The 6,731-nt window shown below is 34.3% G+C and overlaps 1 long non-coding RNA gene across 1 annotated transcript; it reads left to right on the forward strand.

Annotated features, from left to right (window-relative positions):
- Positions 1-429: 429 nt before the first annotated feature.
- On the forward strand, positions 430-6,076 carry LOC149989376 (uncharacterized). Its single transcript, XR_016502554.1, has 3 exons — positions 430-2,619; positions 2,908-3,382; positions 5,716-6,076. It is a non-coding gene; the product is annotated as an uncharacterized LOC149989376 (long non-coding RNA).
- The last annotated feature ends 655 nt before the right edge of the window (positions 6,077-6,731 follow it).

Consider the following 6,731-nt stretch of genomic DNA (forward strand, 5'->3'; position numbering starts at 1 on the left):
TTATAGCAATTAGAAAGCCGTGTTAGATCTTAAATCCAAAATAAATTAGTAAATACAAGATCCTAGCCAGAGATTCTAATATATATATATATATATATATATATTTGCTATTTTTTAACATAAATTAAGTTAATAATACACATTAATAGTTTCCTTTTGAACCTATTATTCTCAAATCAAAACAAAAAAAGGCTCCAATGCTAAGGGTTGTATAGAGTTATAAAATTATTTTTGAATTAAAAATAAATCTAAAGTCAAAATAGCATGTTTTAAAAGAATAGATGGTTGTTAAATATGTTTTATGAAACATTTTATGGAATTGTGCAGTGTGAACCAAAAACATTCGATTTTCTATCTAATCAAATATATATATATATATATATATATATTATTTTATTTATTTATTTACTTATTTTAATAACATATTGATTGTGATTCAGTCATTGTACTTTTATTGATTTTCAGTATGTTAGGAAAGGAATAGAGCAAGATATGGTTTGTATGAACATGTTGGTGCCTTAACCACCACAAAAAAGTTTTTGCTACTTTATTTCATCAGTATCGTATTGATCAATGCTAAACAACAAAACAATACTTACATAAATAGAATAAAAAAATTAAGATGTTGGATAAAATTTTATTGATTTTAAAGATGACAGGGTTGAACAAGAAGGCATTTCAAGGCTTAATGAAGTTAAGGTCAAATCAACTAGAATGCAAGATTTGGGACATGTGAGATGTAAACATACTTATAAGATATTTTTAAATTTTTATTTTATTTTATGGACAACACTTGCCATAAACTAATGAAAAAATTTAAAATTTTTAAATTTTTAAAAATCACAGTTGCATTACTTTAAGATTGTATATATGATAAAAAAATTAATTAAATTAAAATAAACTAAAAATTCTAAAAATATGCAAGTAATTTAATACATGAAGGTATAAAAATACTAAATTGGTATAGAAAAGAGTAATGACAATACATCATAGAGTTTGGTTCAATTGAGGACTTACATAAATATTTCTATGTTTTTATCATCTTTGTTGTCACGCAGTGAAACTATTGCTGTGTTGGCACATTTTAGGCTCAATGTTTTACACAATAATTTTTTCTTAACCACTCGAAATTATTAAAGTTAAAAACCAATTGATATAATTATAGTTAAGCTAGATTTTTTTTGTCTCTTTTCTTTCATTAATTGTCAAGTTTCAATCATTAAGCTATCTCTACATGTGTGTGTGTGTGTGTCTTTCTTTCTAAGTACACTCATCAATATTAAAAAAAATTAAAGTCCCACACAAACCACACAACAACCACATTGCAAAGCTCAATGACAAGTTTCTCATTTTAATTTTCAATTTTTAATTTTTTTTTAATGTCTTGTTGTCCTGCAAGTTTTTTGTTTGTTTTGCTTGTTTTTTTTTTATATACCAAGCTGAACAGTGAGAAGAGAGAGAGAGAGCGCAGCCAAGCTGGGGTGAGAGTTGTATGAGCCCTGCAGTTTCAGGTTGTCACAGCTTGTCTGTCTTGTCTTGTGTTGTGCAGGAGGGAAGGCAGGCACACACAATGTTCTTGCAAAGCAAGCAAGCAAGCAAGGCCACCCAGACCCCCCTCACAAAATCAGCATGTTTCCCATTTCTCTCTTTGGTGGAGCCTCATGGTGGCCTTGTGAGGGTCACCACCAACACCCAGACAAGACAACCCCTGGCTCTGCTCTCTCTCTCCCCCTCCCTCTCTCTCTCTCTCTCACATACATAGCCCACATTTACATGAGAAAAACACTCCAAGTCAAACCCTAAGTAGTGTTAAATTAATTGTAAGTTAAGAGGACCATCACTGATTCCAACATGGGACAGACAGAAACCCTAAAAAAATCTAAGAGCCATTCTTACAACTTGCAGCCCCCACACCCAGTTTCAAGGTCAAATCTGCAACCTCCATGCTTGAGTGTAGTGAGGAAGAGGAGGAGGAAGAAGACCATTCCTACTTGGAAATTTGTGTGGGTGGGTTTTTTTTTTTTTTTTTAATTTTTAATTTTTTTTTCTTGATTTGCTTGATGTGCTGTATGCTAGTAATCTTTCAAGGCTTGGAGCCACCCACTAAAACATGTTGCTTCTTTCATTTCCAAGTACTGCATGCACTGGCATGTTCTCCCCCAAAGCATGTGAAATGTTCTAAAGGAAGATGGTCTTTGCTTGTAAAGTGTGAAGTGTACTGCATCCTTGGACACTAAAACTGTGGCATCACTGGTCTTTCAATTTAGTTTTAAGAAAGATGTCTCTTCTTCATTACATCTCCACACTGTCATTATACTTGGCTAAAGTGTACCTGGGTGGTGTCGAGCATAAAGTCCATGTTTGTGAGAGTGCCACTCAGTTTTTTAATGTTTACTAAACTATGACATAGTTGACATAATGTCACAGTTTAGTAATAGTAATAATGTATCAGTCAGAATGTATATATATTTATATTTATTCAACTAATTAAAAGTGGGCTCATTTTAATATGGACAACTAAGAATGTTCCATCTTTTACAGTCAGTTCAAGAAGAAGTTGAACAGAGCAAACATTGTGGTGATTGGGCACTTATGAACTGCTAAAAGTTTGTGAAGTTGGTTATACCTCTAAATCCAGTTTAATTGTTTAGTGCTAACAACAATAGTCCAAGGAGAAACATGGAAGAATCAACTTAAATATCAATAAATGAAAAAATCCAGTATCTTGCTAATTGTGTGCAATTTTCTCTTTGAATGAAATTTAATGTACATATATATATATATATATATATATATATATATATAAAAATAAAAACTCCCTAACCTGTTAAGCTCCAAACCACTAGCTCAGACAATCCACTCAGTTACCTCACAACTAAAACCAAGTTCTTTTGAACATTGAATCAGGGCAATCTTCTGACAATAAACAAGATCAACACTTCAAGAATTGGATTTTACCAATTTGAGATTTAGCAGCTTCTGTAAGTTATACTTTAGAATTGGGTGTTTTTCCAGGGTATGTGTTCAACTTCCACACCAATCATTAGCAAGTGCCAAATGAAGATTGGTACTGCATTAAATCTCCACACTGTCATTTCTTACAAACCTTCTGTGATATTTATGGCATCCCTGTAACCATTAGCCATACCCAAATGGGTGCTCACCCCAAGGAGGCAATCCTTATATAATTTTGTTTTTAATTCAAAACATCACATTCATGAACAGATATTTAGCAATAAGGATTAGGGTTTCAAGCTAGTGGTGAGGATGGAGGGTAGTCAGAGTCATTTGGGACAAGTGGTGGGAGTTTCAGCATGGGCTTTGCATCAGATGAAAGTGTCTTTGGAAGTGCATGCAGAGAAGACATGCCCAAATTCCACAGGTATGGCATCTGATGTTATATTCTCAACTGTGCTATTTTCCATGAATAGGCATACAGTCTAACACACACACACACACACACTTATATATATATATATATGTACACTACCAAAAAAGGATATCCACAGAGTTAGACTCATCCATACTGAATGTCATTACTCTGCCTGTCCAAATGTGTACAGTGTTCATGTACACACATACAAACATACATACCCCTTTGTCAGGTCTTGAAAAATTGGTGACAAAACAAAAATGGATGCACACCATGAGAAGGGTGGGTGCATATCTCAAATTTGGGCCTACACTGTCACATAAATTCACCTTTCTGTGATAGATTTGTTTTGTTTGTGTTATTGTACTCTTCTTTTGTATATATATATATATATGGTTCTACACTGAGCCATCATGTTTGTATTAGATGCTCTGACAAAGAGACTGTCTGGGTTTAGCCGCAATGAACAATGTCGGCAGCAAACTTATCATTCGTTCTTTCATTTTATTCGTCCAAATTCTTGGACAAATATTTTGGTCACTGGGGCTGAGTTTTCATGAGAAAAAATTATCATGATTTTGAAATATTAACATCAATTCATTTGTAATTTTGAAGACATTCACTACAGTCCTACATGGGATTTTTTTTTACATTGAGTCCTTGATTACTGAAACTTGATAGACTACATCAATTTGAACCCAAGACATAAAAAAGAAAAAAGAAAATAGAAAACATTCACAATGTTCTTCGACTTGTGTTTGTTTTGTTTCTTTTTTTTTTAAATAAATTTTTGCACAGTAGAGTTTTTCTTCTCTTCTTCTTCTTCTTCTTCTTCTTCTTCTTCTCTCTCTCTCTCTCTCTCTCTCTCTCTCTCTCTGTGTGTGTGTGTGTGTTTTTTTTTTTTTTTTTTTTTTTTTTTCTAATAAAATAATTTTGTCCCTAAAGTGTATTTTTTTTTTACAAAATAGATAGTTGTTCACATGTTTAAGTGACATGTGTGTGACAAGAAAAAGGAAAAGAAAAAAGTATTCATTAGTTTTGAAAAAACATCAAAATAAAATAAAATAAAAATAATTTCTGATTAGTATGTGTGGAACTTAGAACAAATATATATATATATATATATATATATAATCAATCTTATTCAATTTGTGGAACACATTTGATGTGAGTTCTCATAGAGCCACAAACCAGCAACTGGGAGCTGATTCCATGCAAAATCCCATCCCATCCCATCCCAAAGAATAAGCCCCCTTTCCACATGCAATCTGTCTAGCAGCACATCACAGCACGGCTACTCTCCAACCTGGCAAGGGTACTACTACTGCCAACTCAAAGAGAAGAGTACAAAGGGGCCACATCCCACACCATTGGGCCTACTCCTCCAAGTGCCATATACAACTCAAATGGCTACTCATCCATCACATGATTGGTGTAGAGAGTGAGAGAGTGAGAGGGTCTCTCAAGTATTTCCCTACCCATACTATTTAGCCAACCTTAATTGGGGCTCCTCTTCTTCTTCTTCTTTTTCTTCTTCTTTGCCCTTGGTGTTGTTTACTTGATTATTTGTTTTCCAGTACCCCTCGTTGTTTCTAGGTTTTAGGGCTATGGCTGCTGTGGGTAGAAAGAAATCTGTGTTGGGGTGCTTATGTTGTCGCTGCATGCAAAAATTGTGCACCCCCATCCAAGGACAACAATTGCTTTGAGGATGAAATTGGCTCTGGGCCCATTCTTCTTCCCCCTTGAAGAAGATGTGGAGGAGTACTTGGCTTGAACAACACTTGTGGAGCTTCCTGTACTTTTTAAACCTTCTACTTAACCCACAAGTTAAAAACACAAGCATAATTATATATTAACATGTCAATCAAGCCATCAGGCAAGCAATCAATCAAGCAAGCAAGCAATCAAGCTGCCTCAATTATTTTTTAATTGTGATTCTCATGTTCCAGAAGGACATGGATCTAGTTGTTGCCTCTCACTGGGGTCTAAGTTTTTTCTATTTCTTCACATGTTGGGTGTGTACTTTGATTGGTTTGCCCTGCGTAGGAAAATCTGGTTCAGGGTAAATATGCACATGTGATTTTTAGAAAGTTCCATATCTATAATTTTCAGTTGTTAAGAAAATAATCTCATGAAGATTAAGTGAGGGTCAAGTGCTGGTTTAGCTTGGGCAAACTTAAAGTTGATTTTGTGCTTGTATGTTAAGATAAGATTAAAAAAATGGAAAATTTCTAATATTGTACCTAAGGGTGGGAATTTAACAGAGATATTATTCCATTTTATTGTTAACCATGTCAAATTGTGTTTATTACTTTTATTTATTTTCATCAAAATCTTTTCAGGTTGAAGAAATAGATTATTCTACAGAGTGAGAACCATAGAGCAAGCAAAGAAAATACAACAAAACAAAGGTCATGGCAGCAAAATCTAATATAGAAACCTTTCATTAATTAAAATATTTTATGTAGATTTTCTCAAAGAAGAGGAAAAGGGAAATTTTATAAAATAGTAAAAAATAAAATCCACTGCACTATCTATTGTATGAATATTATACCATGAAGACCATAGTATTTCAGAAATGCCTGAGTTGAGAACCTCAAGAAGGGTTACACATGAGTCAGTGTTTTTTCTCCTACTCAATGTGGCAACATACTGTCCACTTGCCTCAAACACAGAGAGAGCAGTTTCAAAATGCAAAGATTTTATCTTTATTTTTATTTCTTTTAATTATATATGGGGGGGGGGGGTGTGAATCATGCTGAGGATGCTGGAACCACCACCACTTCCAACACCAACCCCACTCTCCTCCTTGCTTTGCTTGTCCGTCTCATGGTAGTAGTGGTAGTTGTAGTGGTGGAGGTGGTGGTGATTGTGTTTGTGTTTGTGTTTGTGGGTGGGAATTTTTTTCCATGTTAATTGTTATTATCCCTTGCTTACTCTCTTGCTTCCTTGCTTTGGGGGTAGCTGGCTATTTACTGCCATGGCATGTCTTTCCTTGGAAATTGTGTTACACAGATTTAAAAGTATTTTATAAGAGTTTTCTGATTGTTCTTGGCTGCATGGTAGGATAATAGAGTGGGAGTTTGCTTGTGAGTGTGGGTGCATGTGTATTCCCCATGAAAGCTGCCATTCATTTCATCAACATGGCACTCACTCACTCACTCACACATGCAGTGTATGTCATGGTGTACCAAACACTTCTCCTTCTTCTTGTTCTTCATGTTCTTACTGAGTTTTATTGCTCACCTCCTTCAAGAGATCCCTTCTATTTGAAAAAAACTTGCTTCCTACTCACTCAATGATAGATGGGTAGTTTAATTAGTTAGTTTATTTACATTTCCATGGTGGGTACACACAA

The sequence above is a fragment of the Physcomitrium patens genome, chromosome 4, assembly GCF_059467195.1.
Source record: "Physcomitrium patens ecotype Gransden chromosome 4, ASM5946719v1, whole genome shotgun sequence".
Lineage (NCBI taxonomy): Eukaryota > Viridiplantae > Streptophyta > Bryopsida > Funariales > Funariaceae > Physcomitrium > Physcomitrium patens.